The following is a 17,247-nucleotide window of genomic DNA, read 5'->3' on the forward strand; positions in this document are numbered from 1 at the left end:
TATATATGGCTTGTACTACCGCGTCCGCGGGCGGCCGTTTCAGTGCCTTTGCTGCTAAGCCTGTAACTCCAGCAACCAATATTTTGCAGAAGGGGCAATATGCGAAATATCAGCACCCCTAGCGCTCTAGGTGCACTATAAGAAAAAAAGGGTGTAGTCGGGTGCATCAGGCGCTCATGCACCCTTTTCCTGAAAGACGCACCCTCCGTTGCGCAGCCAGTGTGCTTGTACACCGGCCAAGGTATAGGATGGTAGCGAAGCGTCCATAGAAACCCATAGGCGCAAAGATGGCGGGTCATAGGGCACAGCGCCATCTGTGAGATGCGCGGCATTGTCATTAGTCATGCTCGCCTGTGACGTACAGGAAGTGACACTTTATTAAAAAGGAACACGATATGACGCAATTTCCTCATGATTGTGACGTAACGATTGTTTTTGGTGCAGATTTTAAATGATTTTCAACGGTGGCGCGAAATTTAAATGATATTTTCCAGATATTCTACACGCCTGCGCAAGTATCGTCCTTCATACCTTGGTTCACGCGTCATAGCCTTGTTTGTACCAATCCCCCCATGTAATTCCTCTTACAAAAGGACCAGTTTTTTATAAGTTCTGGAAATCACCAATAAGTTCCTATGGTTTTCAACTAAGCAGTTTGTTACCGCACGCCTATGAAGGCATACCTATTATTGCAACAATGACTTGTTTGCCAAGAACGACAAAAAGGCACAAGCTTGGTTTACACAGTTTATTATATACGAACTTACAACACCACCACTGAACACTTAAAGATAGACATAGCGTTAAAAACAGTGAAATAAGGTTTGGATAACTCTATGCATGCACTTAATACTCTCAACAGGAGGCACATTTACTCATTTATCTTGCACTGTTCACGTTGAGAGCTCATAACTAGATTTAACCATATCAATCACAAGTGGAAGTGCGGGGCCATGCATGTTTTTTTGCATTTGAATGTCCACATGAATCAGTGCTTCAAGAGATTGAAAATTGAAAGCTTTTGTTATAGTACATGCACTCGCCACAAAAATTGTGCCCCGCAGCTTGAGTGTCTATGTGAGCGCTAGTACGCAAGAAACTTCCACAAATAGACAGGAAAAAAAGCATTAGAAAAAGGTCATCAATTCGTTCTGTTGCATATTGTTAGCACCATACTGACTCACTGATTTACCTTTCATCGCAGTTTTATATACTTGTGTATACATCAGACAACCAAACATTAGTCCAGGTTTTTCTTTCAAGTCGTCACACTGCACAAGTAAACATCGAGGCCAACGCTTGTTCTCACACACTCTTCAATCATGCACAGGGTTTATAGGGTGTCTACCAACCTGGAAGACCTAAAATTCTGAAGTAAGGCGGATTATATTGAAAGGACAAAGTAATATCGAGAAAACCATAAAAAACGTTCCAGGTCAGTAAGAATGATAAATGAAAATGGGACGGCAGGGTGCAATGAAGCCCGACGATTGCACGTTGGTGTCGCTGCATTGAATAACATTGCCCGACACGTCACTAGGCAGCGCAGGCCACTAAACACTCCCTGAACCGAACTAACGGTCAACATTCTATCGAAATAATCAGGAAAACCTTGGGAAAATTGGGGAATTCGGAATAAGTGATTTAGTAGGCACTCTGTCCCACCATTCAAGTGAGCGACGTCAGCTAGAACTATACAGCGAGGGTCGAATGAATCTAACATTTTAAATAGAATGAAAAAATCAGTTTTGCATGCTGTGACACTAAAATTTTGATATTGATCCATGAAAACTCAAGTTCATATAGTTTAACCTGGTGGGAGTCGAGGGTGAAAGCTGGCGCGAGACAGTGCGCGCCGAGCGAGGCTGGAACTGGGCGAGGCTGGAACTGGGCGGGAACGACGGAGCCGGGCTGCCTGGCCTGGGTCATGGCGAACCCCGGAGCAATCCACAAGCGTAGTTCGAAGTCTGGACTGGTGTAGACGACGAGTCCTGGCCATCTGGCCTGGGCCATGACGATCCCGGAGTGGTTCCGCAGCGAGATTCGAGCAGTGATAGCCTGGGAGAGCCAGCCTACGCAGCTCTGGCGTGGGAAGGGCGCAAGGGCGATCCGCAGGCCCGGACACGGACTCCCGACTGTTAGCTCTGATCGGCGGGCGACAAGGGTCGGCGTGCCCGGACTGCCGGCTCTCCGACGACGGGCACACTCTCAGAAATAAGGGGTGTAGGAGGTACACCCCTTGTCCCCTATGTAACACCCCTAAAACAACAATTCGACGTTCAACCCCCTGACGTCGAACCGACAATACCAGCTTTCACGAGCGGCTTGATGGTCGATATAACTTATTATAATAGCTAATGTACTCATTAAAGACTACAGTAACAATCAAGAATTGTTGGTCCTGCTGCAAAACCTTAGTGTTTTTTTGTTTTTCTTTTTTTTTTGTTTTTAGTTTTTGATACGCACATTAGCTATTTAGTGCGTTCTATCCAAAAGCTATCAAGCTGCTCGTAAAAGAAGGCATCGTCAGCTCGACATCACTGGACTGAACCTCAAAATGTAGTTTTGGGGTGTTACATAAAAGATGAGCGGTGTGCCCCGTACACCTCCTATTTCTGAGAGTGCAACCGGGAGGTAGAGTAAACCCTATCGCTGTCTTCTCGTTGCAGTATGTCACTGCCCATGGGTGACGAGCGGAGTGCGTACCAATCGGGCGGCGATTGTTAGTAGAGCGACCTCCATAAAAGAAACCCACAGGCTAAAGGCATTCGCACGCCATGGAAGCAGCCACTTGGCTATTTGTTTTCTCATGGGGGAACACCTGCCAACATTTTGTGAGACCCCCTGTTCCAGTGCCACAATTTGCTTGCGAAATCCGGCCTGGAGCCAGTAGCTGTCATATGTGACTAAGGGAATCAAAATGTTGCTATTTTTAATGACCTTGTTACCCCTCAGAACTCCTACATAACTGTGAATGAGAAGCCACTATTTTTTTTTCTACTTGATGTTCTGCATTTCCTGAAGTGCTTACAAAATATGTTCTTCAAGTACAATTTTCAAGCTGGGGACCACACGTTGAGAAGCTCTTTCCTCAGGTAAGCCTACAAAAAAGACAAGCAGCTTTAAATCTGATCCATGCCCAAGCTCAGTGAAAAGCACTTTAATTTGACTTTTGCCTCCAAAATGTCAGTGAAGCTAGCAGCGCAAATTTCCAGTAATCACTGTGCTGCTCCAATGTTTGCCATGGTAACTTTCCAGCAACTGCCAATTGAAGTTATCCACACGGCCCCGTTCATTGAAAGAATGGATCGTCTTTTTGATAACTTGAACAGCTGACAGAAACGTGGGAAGGGTGCATATGTGTCTGCAATGCACGAAGGCCCTGTTCACAAAGAGTTTCAGAAGGAATGCCTTATGTTTGAAAGCCTTAACGTTCTTGGGTGCCCACGGCAGCCTGCTTGCATTTGCGGTTTCTGCTTGACCATTCGGTCTGTGGTGCTGATTTTTGAGCACCTGATATTTGAGTATGGTTTCAGATATCTTTTGACTCGCCATCTCACCCAAAATGCACTCAAAAACACATTCTGCATAATAAGGTCAAAGTTTGGTGCGAACGCCAATTCCTCTTGCTGGCAGTTTCAGGCAGCCTTTAGGCATCTCCTAGTGAGCAACTTGTTTAAACTGTCCGACAAGAGCAACTGCCAAAAGGACATGGCAACTCTTTTAATGGCTCTTCCTGTTGGTCTCTCAGCTCCCTCACCTTCACTTAGTCTAGGAAGCTCACTTGCACAATGTGCGGTTGACCTCACATTCTGTAGCTATCCCTCTTTATTATCACTTAACAACAAGGTTTACTTTGCTGGATGGCTGGTAATAAGGTTTGTCAAGTTTCGTACATGTCGAAACGTGACTCTACAATGTGAATTGCAAATCAAGAGAGCCACTTTTTTATGAGAGCCAAGTGTTGGTATTTGAGTGAAAGGAACGGCTGAAGGAGACTTTGGAAGCCTCTCAGTCCCTTCACCTTCCTCTGTTTCCTTCGTTCAAGCTTGTGAGAAGGTTTTTGTGGCGTCAGCTGACAGTCTTGTTTTAAAAGAAGTCGTTGGGAAGGCGTTGTGTATCACTCTTCATGAGAAGGTCCAAAAGCTGCTGACTCTCTGCAGTGAGGATGTCTATGAATAATCATTTGCTTTGTTTGCAAGGGTGAGGCTTCATTGGTTTGCCTTAAAAAGAATACTGAGCTCCTTGATTCAGCTGTGAGACGCAAAACCAAGCAACAAGTCCAGAGGCTGTGCAGATGAGACAACACTTCCGTTATGCCCACAGAGAGTGCCTTTAGTTTATCTTGTGTGTTGCATTCAATGCTCGCGCTAGCATACCGGATTGTGTGAGTACATACCTCTAAATTATCACACGCCCTGCCGAAACTGTCTACAGCGGTGACCAAATGAATATAGCATACTTTAAATAAAGTGTAAAAGCCCGCTTCGCATGCTCAGACAGTGTTATTAAAGTATAGGTTGTGGGTTTCTTTATTGGGGTCGCTCTACTAATAATCGCCGCCCGATCGGTACGCACTTCGCTCGTCATTCAGGAAGTGACATAACACAACGAGAAGAGAGCGAATGGGTTTAGTGTACCTCCCGGTTGCCCATCGTCGAGAGCCGGCAGTCCGGGCACGCCGACCCTTGTTGTCGCCCGTCGAGCAGAGCTCGCAGTCGGAGTCCGTGTCCAGGCCTTCGGATCGCCCTTCCCATGCCAGCGCTGCGTAGGCTGGCTGTCCCCGGCTATCACTGCCCGAGTCTCGGTGCGGAACCACCCCAGGATCGCCATTGCCCAGGTCAGATGGCCAGGGCTCGCCGTTTCCACCGGTCCAGATTTCGAACCTCGCTGGTGGACCGCTCCGGAGTTCGCCATGGGCCAGGCCAGGCAGCCCGGGTCCGTCGTCCCTGCCCAGCTCCAGCCTCGCTCAGCACGCTCTGTCTCGCGCCAGCTCGTGTCTTCTCCACCGACAGCCTGTCACGTGCCCTCTGCCTCGTCTTTCACCCTAGCTCCCACAAGCCATAAACACAAGAGCTTTGTTTCCGAGGTTATGGCCTCTTCAAGTGTTCCTTTCTTCGAGCCCTTCAATCCTGTCCAGAGAGGGGTTGTACGAGAGCTCTTTCGTGACGTGCATCTCGTTAAAGACAATGATACATGACTTGTCTTCTGGTGAAAAAGAAGCTGCACGTCTTTTGACATGTTCGAAAACTTCTGGGTAAGAACCAACCCCCAGGGGAACACGCTGAAGCCAAAGTTGTAATGACCTAACGGATGGGAGCCTCAAAAACTGCCTACAATACCGGAAACCCCTAGGGCTGTGAAACTACAAGCCCAAGGCAAATTCTTTGTTCTGGCTGCACCACCGCCTGCCGAACCTGCTTGCATTGGACATCTTCAGCTAAGCTTCCACAAGGGCAGCAATGGCTGGAGACACAAGGCTACGTACACTTTCAACTATCTCAGTGACAGTCAGCATATGACGCCGTCGCTGGAATCGTTGCTGGAGTCTCTTGTTGTGTTCCAGAAGCTGTCGAAGTTTAGCCTTAAACACATCCGTCTTCCCCTTGACCTCAGAATGGGGAAGTACAAGTAAGCTTTGTGCATCATGACAGATACCTACGTTTGTGAGAAACTGCAGACGTCGAAGTTACCGAAGCATCATAATTGGTAAGGGAACGTTCCGGCGCCCACACATCGTTTCCTCTAGAAGGCAGACCATGTCCATCCATTGCGTATGTGTTATCCACTACAAAAAACAAAACAAAGAAAAACAAAGTGATGGAGCGGTTGCAAAAAGCTGAACTAGCTAGAGCTGGTCAAGTACTGACCAACAAAATAATCTTCAAAGACTGTCCTAAACAATGCACACTATCAAAACTTACCATGAACCCTGGGTGGAGGGCTAGTCTCCGTGCTACAGGTCAGAGCTGTGAGACTGCTCCCCATATATGCAAAGCAATGACGAGGCAAATAAAAAATCTGTCAAAAACATCAGTCATTGCATTGTTTCAGGATATTCCTGCGGCATGTGACAAGCTAGTTTAAAAACATGGTCATACATGTTTTGCATGTTTCCCAAGAAAGCTCAAGTACTGGGAACCCACTCTATCATAAAAAGGATGGCTTCTAAACGACAGTCCGAAATACATAAGAAACATGGCCTGAAACCCTTCTCCGCCAATATGCAATTGCTTTTTCCTTTTTCCGTAGTGCGGTGCGTGTGACACAGTGATGATGTGGGCCCACCGGTGCTACTGCTGCTGGCCGGTGTGGGCTCGCCCTCGCTGATCAGTTGGCCATGCCGCCCGTTCCCGCAGCTGCCGTGGTGTCTTGTTCTGGAGACTTGTGTTCCGGCAGTATGGAACCCAGACCCTCCGCCTGAATGTGAAGCAGTGTATTACTTTACATACCCTGGGCCAAACTGAACAGGCCGAAATGTCTTCAGCGGACATTTAAGAAAGAAACAAGATTACAGTATGATGTTAGCGATAAGCTAGTGGCATCATTGTACCAGGTCTCCCGTTTGGGCCCAGCGAACGCCATGAGCGCGGAGCACACCTCTGTGCCCGTGAGGTTAGATAGGTTCACAACGCAGGCGATTACATTACTAGATTCTCGAGCACGGAATACACAGCAAGTAGACCTGATAGTAGCGAGCATGTTAGAGGAACGACACCAAACACGTTTAAAGCAGAAAGGATATTTTAGTGTTAGTCAGACCATAATATAAAGGTTCGTTAAAACTGAAATGTTCAGGCATTGTTTCTTCTTGGGATTTTGTGGTCACGCAGCCGTTCAGCAGAGGTCGCGCATGGCCGCCACTAATATCTGAGATTACCTTTGTCTCGCGCAGCTTGGAACGAAGACTGCGCCCAAAAAAAGCTCGATCAACGGGTGCCTGTTAATAAATGAGCATGCATGAGGGCCCGTAGAAGAGGTCAAGAGCTTACCAGACATCACCGGACATCAGGACATCACACACAGTTGCAGCAGACACAGCTGCTACAAGTTTCCCTTACAAAGTCCACAGGAAAACGATGGAGTGTTATGCCAGCGGTGCAGTCATCACTTGGGCATCGCGCTACCGAGCAGCGTCTTTTTACATGCGGCAGGGTCGTTGTCCCGACGAACGTTGAACGCGCCCGGCGGGCGCTCGACGACAAAACCCGCAGAACGGCGCTATAGGCTTCAACCAGTACAAACCGTTCTGCACTCGCATACGTGGGAAAACTAAAAAGGCTATGAATTCTTTAAAGGGACAATGAAGACGATTTTATTTAATTTTTTAAATGGTGGTTTAATGCTTCTTGGGAACATAGCATGCATGCCCAATTTTTTGTAGACAATTGTGACGCGTATTTATGTGCCTGCGAAAGCAGTAAAGAAACCGAAACTGAACAATCTCTATTCTCGTTTCTGGGCCTCCGAAAACGGAGGTGACGTAGGAGTGACGTCAAGTGTGAATAGTCGGTATCGGTAGTATTTAGGAGGTCGAGACTCTGGTTACAACGGTGGGTTATAGCAGCGCGGTGGCGCGGTCGTTTCGCCGAATCTGTCAACATGGACGGCAATGCCGCTGTCGCGAGCGAGTTCGAGCTTCCGTTGAGTGACCGAACACCAACGGAACGGGAGTACATGTGTGGCGGCCTCTGCCATCACCCGACGGAGACCGCCCACCGGCAACGAGCGGCCCGCATGCCCAAGGACGGACGCGGGGGAGATGCCGAGGGGAAAGCGGCAGCGATCCCGCCGTTCCGGGATCCGGTTCCTCCGCGGACGTCCTCTTTTCGTAGTCAAAGAACACGAACAGAAACCCACACGTGAAAACTAGCGTCGCCCGAACGAATACTGGTCTTCAGTCGACCGTTAGAACAGCCATCTACAGCCACCATTTTGCAAAATCTTTCGAGTACCGTGTTCTTTTTTAATTTTATTTTGTTTGCCCATAGTTGCTCGCTGCTGGTTTCGCGTCCAGCGTAGCAAAGAAAAAAACAATGATGCTGCTTTATTTACGGTTTAGTAATCATTTCCGGTCCGATTTATACTTTTGATGGTTATTCAAGCGGAAATTAGAACAGTATTTCTAAAAATCGCGAACCAAAACGTGACCGAGGGCACGTTTTTCGTTTCGACCAATCGCTGACGCGTTTTTTGTGACGTCGCGCTTCTTGGCCCCGCATCGGTCACGTGAGCCCCGCTTCTCCTGGCTTCTCCCGCAACTCTTGGGGCGTCGCCCCAGTCGATCCCGGTACGATTATTACCGCGACTGTTTAATTGATTTGCGCGGCACACAAGCGCCGGTTTCGGCTGAAATTTGGGCAACGTGGCCTGAGATGTGCCTGGAACCCAGTTTAATCGCCAAAAAGACCTCCGAAATTGCCTTCATTGTCCCTTTAAACGATTGTAAAGTGAAAGTTTGACGGGAGCTACAGAAATGCGGGCACACTGGCAAAAGCAAACAATGCAAACACGAGGCGTATCAGGACTGCGAACTTCTGCCGACGGCGTAAACACCCATAATAGCGACGTTGTAGAGGTCGCAACGGGTATGCGCAACATAATACATATTAAACATAACCTAAGAAATTCACCCTACGGAACATGCTTAAACTAAGTTCAACGTTCGTCGGGACAACGAGCCTGCCGCATGTAAAGAGACGCTGCTCGGTATTGACAGTAGAGTGGACGCTATGTTTGTTTTAGGCCAATCGGGTCTCCGGGTAGGATCACGTGACTATAGTCTCCAAGCTAGAGATAAGGCAGAGCACGGCACCTGCCTGAAGGCCAAGGCCACGAATAGCATCCACTGCACTATTAACTTTGGGTCGAACTTTCAAGAGGATATAAGCTACAAATCCTTTCATTTTTGGGTTGCCCCTGAAGATAAGCCTTTGCGAGGGCGCCGCCTTTTGGCCTTGAAGGAGCTGCAATTTTCATACTCATTTCTTTTTCTTTCTCTCCCTAAGCTGAAAGCATGGAAGAAGGCGCGCAGTTGCCGGACCAATGAACCGGACGCTTTTTTTATGCCTCGACTCCTCTGTCTGAGCGCGGATAACGGCAGGAGCGTGATCATGTGGTAGAGGTTTCACGGATGACGTAGTAGCTTTTATCGACCTCGGAATGTCTGCTTTCCGGCCTAGTTGCTTGTGTGCTGTGCTGCGACCAGCGTGGCTGCCGTAGATTTCGCCCGCGACAACGTATTCGATTGTACCAAGATTTCCAGTGTTTGAAAAGTCCTACGCGTATATCGGCAACAGGGGATTTCTTCAAAAAAAGCCCAAGGAATTCATATGATGTGTTTAGTGTTCGGTTCGGACAATTACTGCTTCTGCCACATCGTGTTTAATCTTCACGGACCTCTTTCTTTTCGTTTTTGTGTTTGTGTGGTTCTGCAGTGCCCGTGTCGACATATATATCGGATTGCATATTTCAAGTACGGTATTTTCATCGTAAGTGCATTGCAACCTACTCCTTTGCAACAATTGACCGTTCCGTTCCGGATTACCTCTAGTATTAGGCAGTGTCTATTTTCTAGCAGCCGGGAGAATAAATTTCCCCGAAATTCTATCGGCAGTCCCCTGCCATTAGCTGTCTACAATCATGTGACAACTGCAGGTGGAATACTGACTTTCTTATTCTCCTGGCGTTTCGTGAAAAGACGCTTTTGTCGATGCACGTTTTGTAGACACGTTTCATCGTCACTCGTTACGCAAAATGGACGCTGTAGGGGCATTTTGTCGCGCGTGTATCTCTGAGGCGCGTGCTCACCGACCCAGCCCACCCGTTCGCGCCACTTCGTGGCGACAATCTGCGGCGGCTCATTAAAAAATGTTAACCCACCTGTCCCACCCATACACGCCACTTTTTGGATACATTCTGGGGTGGCTCATTACAAGAAAACAAAGAAGAGAAGCTAATATAGAAAAGCTAATCTGAGCGGTCGATAAAACGTCGTTCGATGAATTAGTGGCGACTGCCGGTGGAATTTTGTGGAAATAATTCTACCGGCTGCCGGCAGAACGGACACTACCTAAGACTCACCCCCGGTTCTTGTTTGCTGAGTAATCATTACAGTTGTGTAACAGCTTCTTTGTACGTCTTCAGATATCACGGATTGCTTGCAAGTTTGTATTTGTTTACGGAATAGGCTGTCTAATAAACTTCTATGAGATTTAAAAACAATACCGTGTGTCCGTTTACCTGCCTTTTTGCAATCACCGGGGCGCATACATTTTTAACTGTTTTCCTTGGTGTCTTAAATAGCTTTATAAAGTTATGAAACGGGTGCATAAAGTGGTGTAACAGTACACTGTTGTACGGGGAGCTCCTGTGTTCCCTTTGAGAGCAGTAGTACATTATTGAGCGGGGTGCATCTGTGTTCCCTCTGAGTGAGGCGGGTGTATGAAGCGGTGCAATGGTACACCATCGAATGGGGTGCATCTGTTTTCCCTTTCATTTCATTGGCTGTAGAAAGAGGTGTAGCCGTACACCATTGAATGGGGTGCACCTGTGTTCCCTTCGAGTGAGATTTGTGTAGAAAAAGGTGTACATTTGCACCACACCAACGGGTGTACACGTGCTCTCATATTTGGGGTGCACATGTATTCCCCAAAGGGTGTAGTATATGTGACAAGCACTTACACCCCTTATGGGTGTACCCCATGACACCCTTTCTTTTCAGAGTGTGCACTCCGAAAGGAGGAGTGCACACTCTGCACGCTCCAAAACGCCCAGTGGAATTCGCCAGTAGCTAAAGGGTGAGCAAAATATAGCAGGTGGTGCAAGACGCCAGGCTAGACGCACCGGATGTCGCGAAAGGTAGACACTAGGCTTGCGAACGTGTTCCGCCGAGCAGGCAAACTAATCCATTGGTAATGGCCGGGGCTAATGATTTGTCACAGGGGCGTGGAGTGGGCCGTGACCTCAACCTAAATTGCGCTTAACTGCGTAAATATTGAGCGATATTTGCTTCCCTGGAAGAATTACAGAGCAAAAAAGGATTATGAAGGATGTCCTCTAAAATAGATGTTTTTTTTTTTTTTTAGAGAGCAGCTTTTATGCGCCCGTTTCCGGGTTGAGCGGCATCGGCGTCGCCGTCGGCGTCGGCGTAACCGTGCGCGTTGCATTATAAGACGTTTCCCCATTAAAGTAAGACGGGAAACTTTCCCGCTGAATTTAGCGGGGAAATTTTTCTGATAAATTTAACGCGGAAATGCTTCCGCTAAATCTAGCGGGAAATTTTCCGTCTAAAGTTAGCGGGGAAATGTTGCCGCTAAATATTGCGAAAAATTTTCCCGCTAACTTGAGCTGGTTAAGGTTTCCCGCGAAATTTAGCGGGGAAAATGACGTCACAACTTCGAGTCACATCACCCCTGAACAAATTCAGCGGCAGGTGGCGAGGAAGAGGAGAGGGGGAGAAAGGGGGAAGGAGAAGGACGAGAGGGGCAGGAGGACTAGGAGGAGACGAGGAGAAGGAGAGGAGGTGTGGAGGTACTTATATGGAGCAGTTGGTACATACCTACGATGGAAAGGAGCCGAAAAATACACGGACTGTCAGAAAGACAACAGGACAGGGCGCACACTTAACTAAAGTTTATGTAAAAAGTACACATATATATACCGTATTTTCCGGTCCGCACCCGGTGTATGGTCCGCAGAGGCAAATTTGGGGTCAAAAATGAAAGTTTTTGCTCAGATAGTCCGCACCCGCTGCATAGTCCGCACCCAGTGCATAGTCCGCACCTGGTGCTTAGTCGACACGAAATTCTTCTCATACGCGGCACACCTTGACATATGTATGTTTTCTTAGCTCACAAAAAAGCCTACAATATACATAAATTATCAATAACATACTCTTTTATTCACAAAATCTGTCCCGTCTCGTCATAATCAACGATATTGAAAAACATAATTCCTGTATAGTCCACACGTGTAGATAGTCCGCACAGCCAGAAATTTCAACTTTTAGACATGTATAGTCCGCGGACTATAGCCCGGAAAATACGGTATGTCCGACAGGCATACTAATCGTCACTCATTTTTGCCCAACCCCCGTTTCAAAAACTCATATTCATCCGTAGAAAGGGCTAAGGAAGTTTCTATAACGCAATCACTCCCCCTACTTTTAATCTCAAAAGCCTAGCGTAATTCCCTCGACGGTTTGCTTTTATATTTGGCTAGGATCTTAGTGTTCTGGAGGCGCACAAGGGCACCTGCTGTAGTGAATCGCAAGATGCCAGGACGATATCGTCCTTGTTGACGCAGCGTGCTCTCGCGCGCGATCATTCACACATCTGACGGACTGCTCTACTGAACTGGCTCTTTTACTGCAAAAAGAAATTATCTTAAACATTTTTCAAAACAAGTGTATAATCTTAGGAATATTTAGATTTTTCTAAAGCCTTCGACCGGCTGAGTCATAAAGTTCTGTTAGAAAAACAATATTGTTATGGAATTTGAGGGCATTCCTTGGCTCTTATAGAAAGCTACTTGAGTTTCCGACATCGAACTGTTGAAATACACTTATATTCTTCAATGCTGAAAGCAGTTCGGACAGGAGTACCTTAAGGTAGTCTCTTGAGGTCATTTCTGTTTAACCTATATATATATTACATGGTTACTATCACAAGTAAGGCCTCATTTGTCATTTACGCAGATGATACCAGTATATTTTTTTTTCAGGAAAAGATATTGATAGTTTAATTATCGATGGAAACATATGTCTTGAAAAACTAAGTTGGTGGACTGTTTCCCATTCTCTAAAAATTAATAGAAGTAAAAAAATGCAATTATCTTCAAACCGAAAGGTACAGTGTGTAAAGCCAACACAAAAATTATGATGAATTCCTCAGAGGTTAAGTTTGTAACTACTGTTAAAACATTAGGCATGATTTTTTACGAACATATGTTACGGGACTCGCATGTTTAAAATCATACGTTGAAGCTTCGAGCATCATAGCTAATCTATATAAGCATCGCTATATATTACCAGCTTGTGTAAAACCTTTAATTTACAATGCATCATCTAATCTAGGTATGTCATAATGTCATCTAGTTTGGGGAACTACGACACGTATTAACGTCAATAAATTGTTTTTGCTGCAGAAAAAAAGCAATTCGCAAGTTATCTAATGCGTCGTATTGTGCACATACTGAACCTCTTTTTTGTGAACATAAAGTAGTGAAAATGAAAGAATTTTTTAAATAGAACCTAGCAGCTATGTGCATATGACATCATTTAAATTGCCTAATCATCCATTACGGAAAATTTACAAATTAACTACCAAAAATATTGCATGCGCAGCGCCGGAACTTTGAGGGTACCACGTCCATGAATTAATTACGGTCTACAGATAATTCAGCACACACTTCGAAGAGTATTAAAATTTTTCAGAGAACAAGGTGTCTGCATAGAAAATTTAAATAAGAATAGATTGCGTGAAATATTATCCTTCTATAATAACATACTTCTCGATGTGGTGCATAAATGTTCGTTTTTGTTTTGTTTCAAATCATGTAATTATATCCCGCTGACCGATCTGCATGTATAGATGGCAGGGGCTTCGTCAAGCTGCAATTCTGCAGCTTTTTCTCCTGCCTCCATCGCCCATTGTGTATTATGCGAGTAAATAAAATGAATTGAATTGACATAACTCGACCCACACGTCGGGGGAATTTCATAAACTACGCCAGTCGTACATTCCACGTACTCATTTCTGTGCTTGGTATCCCACGGATATGCGATCGGGAGGGGGTTGTTGATTTTACTGCATAGCCACCCCAAAGTTTTAGGTGCAGAAAACACTATCAAAACACTGTACCGCTGTGCCACTTTCTCCAGATTATGCGCGACAGTATGCATGTAAGGAATAACTACTGGCCTTAGATTCCTGTTTTCGCGGCGTGGCTTCAGCGCTCGTGTATTTTTCGGCGCTTTTCCACCGTAAAGGAGTGGAGGGTACGGAGGAGGAGTGGAATGCCCTCCCCTTCTGCTCGTCTAGAGCTGTACTCTACTTTCGTATGCGGAGATTTGTAAAAGTCTTTCATTCTTTATATAACGCAGTTAGAGGCTTATGATATTCATAATTGTTATTTTGTGATTGGCTCTTCGACCTTATTAACGCCTCAATCTCATTGGAAGAGATAATAGGATGCCTGTAACCCGCCACGTTCCGCGTTTATGAAGCGGTCAGTGAGAGTACGGAAGTTAGTGGTGTCTAAGATGGGGTCATCACAAACACGTAAAGATTGCAGGTGTAGCTAAGATCCACCAGCCACAACGTACCGAGGCAGATGTCAGTATGTGGAGAGAGCTCCTGTATACTTCACATGTTGGGCTGGCCAATCAATACCAGACAACAAGAACATCTCGGAAGCAACGGCGCATGCAAGTCTCGACGTTCATACCACCTCGCTGGTAAAGTGCTATGATTTCCACTTCAATCCGTGGCCGAAATAGATCAGTTGGGAGAGCGTTAGACTGAAGATCTAAAGGTCCCTGGTTCGATCCCGGGTTTCGGCAAAACGTTTAGATTTTTTTTTCTCCTTTTGTTTATTCGTAGTATGCAACAATCTTGTAAATCTACTGGAGGTGTGCGAATATTCTTTCAAGTGGAGGGATGATTTAAATCTTGGTTTATATAACCATTTAAATCCTCATATAAATCGCACTGTAATGATTTAAACCAAACCTTTTCCCCAAAATGACCCTTAAAATATCTCCCGTTCGTTTAGTATTTGGTGATCTCTGTGATAATTTATGTATCAATTAAGTAATCATCAAACAAGAAAGATTCGTAACAAACAGTACAGGAGCACAAAGTGGAGATTTTCTGAGCTAATCGGTGAGCCTCTTTTGCATATTGCACATAATTCCTCAGTTACACAGTGTTCGGAGACAGGTGAATCAGAACAGGAAAGAAAACAAGAAATGCAAGGACCCATTGCAGGCAAATGAAAACGGAATAGAAGTACTTTTTTTTTTCCTAAAGAAATAATGTATCATATTTTTATGGTTGGGTATATATTAATAAACAAATGGTTAATCTAACAACATTTTAACAGGTCAAGTGTGTAATATTTATTTCTTCCCTATTGGTTTCTTTGGTCAGAAAGATTGATTTTATTGTATTTTTTGTGACTACAGTGATTTAAATAAAACTAATTTGGCTTCAATGAAATAAATCTGATTTATGTAATAAAGCATTATATATTTGATCTTCAAAAATAAATGAATATAACTTTTCACTCTACTCGTAGCCCTAGACTGCATAATCTCCGACCCATCGAGAAGATAAAAATAATAAGGAAAATAAAACACACCTTGCTTATCTTCTCTATTTCTCAGTTGTGACCCAACCACGCTCTTCGACCATTCTTTCGGACACTGTGTGTAAAAAATGTCAGTCCTGCCGAAACCCGGGATCCAACAAGGGACCTCTATATTTTTAGTCTAACGCTCTCCCAACTGAGCTAATTCGGCCGTCGGTTACCGTGAATGAACGTGGCATAACATCCTAGGTAAGGGATCATCACTACACGGAAACGGACATTTTGCAAACAATCAAGAATATAGTAATAAAATTATTCCGTATTCAGATACTATCAGTGAGTCAAAGTTTTCTCGTAAAAAAAAGGACGTCTTCAGACAGCTGAATGTAGGTGTGCAAACAAGCAGGTGTATATTGAACATAACAAAAAAGCCAATACTGTATCTTAAAAAAACTACAAAAGCAGTGGAAGGTCTGATAAACAGACCGTTCAGTGTTTGTTTCGTTTTTCAACCCACAGTCTTTGGAGTTTTGTCATTTTCCATGTGTTGATACGTGTGTGTCTGTCGCCATTTTGTCCTCAGTTTGTCTTCGGTTCTATGTTTGGGTAACCTGAACCAGCTCCCTTGTATGTTAATTTACGATAAGGAAAGAGGGACATTCAAGACAAACAGATAACACAGGCTTTGGACTTTAAACAAAAGGTTTATTGGTTTGACTTCGGCTCCCAAAGCTCGACGCGGGCGTCGGGGAGGTGGAGAGGGAGGGCGGGGGGTGAGAGAAGCGTGAGTCACGGGCAGTCTTGGGTAGTAACGCGTTACTAGTAACGCGTTACTGTAACTTAGTTACTTTTTGGTAACTTGTAACTGTAACGAGTTACTTTTTAAAAATGTAACTTGTAACTGTAGTTCTATTACCTTTTTCTGAGGTAACGATGAAAGTAACGACGTTACTTTTGTCGCTACTTTCCAGTGTTTTATGAATAATACATCACTGAACGAGTGCAACTTAGCCATTCCTTGCACTTTTCAAATCGTCTATTCCGACATTTCGAGTGTCAAGCTGGCCTTGCACAAAGTTGTGAATACGTTCTTCTCGCGAGTCACGACCCGAATATAGCCACGTGTATATTTTATGAAAGAAAATATCTAGTTATCTTTAAGCACGCGCTTGTTCTTTGTGACTGAACACTTACATCTTAGTTTCTTGAAGCACTATCTATGTTGTGGTGTTTTTTTTTTCTGTGCGAACGCTTTTAATCGGGTGAACCAACCGTGAAACAACAATACACGTGGAGGGCACTGCGCATGTCTCGTATTTTGATTTGGGCCACTACTCAGGCATGGAAACTTTCAAACACTAACTTCGAGACGCAACTGCAGCTAAGTTACAATATGAAGTAAAAAGCGTACTTTTTAATTTTATGCAATAAAACGTCGTGAGGGGCGTTTTCTAGTTTTCTTCTCATTTTTTGTGTTATAGAAAAGTAACTGAAAAGTAACGTCGTTACTTTTTAAAAGCAACTGTAACTGTAAGGAGTTACTCTTTTGTTGCGGTAATTGTAACGGTAACTTTGCTACTTTTTTCTGAAAGTAACTGTAACTGTAACGAATTACTTTTTAAAAGTAACTTACCCAAGACTGGTCACGGGGCCCTGCCCCTGGCATAGAAAAAATTACCGCCCCGACGCCCCCGTCAAGCCTCGGGAGGCGATAGGCGAAGTCAAACCAGTAAACGTTCTGTTGAAAGTCGAAAGCCTGTGTTGTCTGTTTGTCTTGAATGACCCTCTTTTCTTATGGTAAATTTAAGAAAAAACACTCTCAACCAGCTACACTTTTTGAGAACTTTCTTGGAAAAAGTCAATATAAAGGTCATTTTAACAAAAATATACCAGGATCTTTGCCGAAATCCACGATAGAAACTCTGTGTCTGTATG

The 17,247-nt window shown here is 45.0% G+C and overlaps 1 non-coding gene across 1 annotated transcript; it reads left to right on the forward strand.

The window, feature by feature from the left end:
* Positions 1–14,490: 14,490 nt before the first annotated feature.
* Trnaf-gaa lies at positions 14,491–14,563 on the forward strand. Its single transcript has one exon. It is a non-coding gene; the product is annotated as a tRNA-Phe (tRNA).
* The last annotated feature ends 2,684 nt before the right edge of the window (positions 14,564–17,247 follow it).

The sequence above is a fragment of the Ixodes scapularis genome, unplaced genomic scaffold (assembly GCF_016920785.2).
Source record: "Ixodes scapularis isolate PalLabHiFi unplaced genomic scaffold, ASM1692078v2 PGA_scaffold1__304_contigs__length_218370807, whole genome shotgun sequence".
Taxonomy (NCBI): Eukaryota; Metazoa; Arthropoda; class Arachnida; order Ixodida; family Ixodidae; genus Ixodes; species Ixodes scapularis.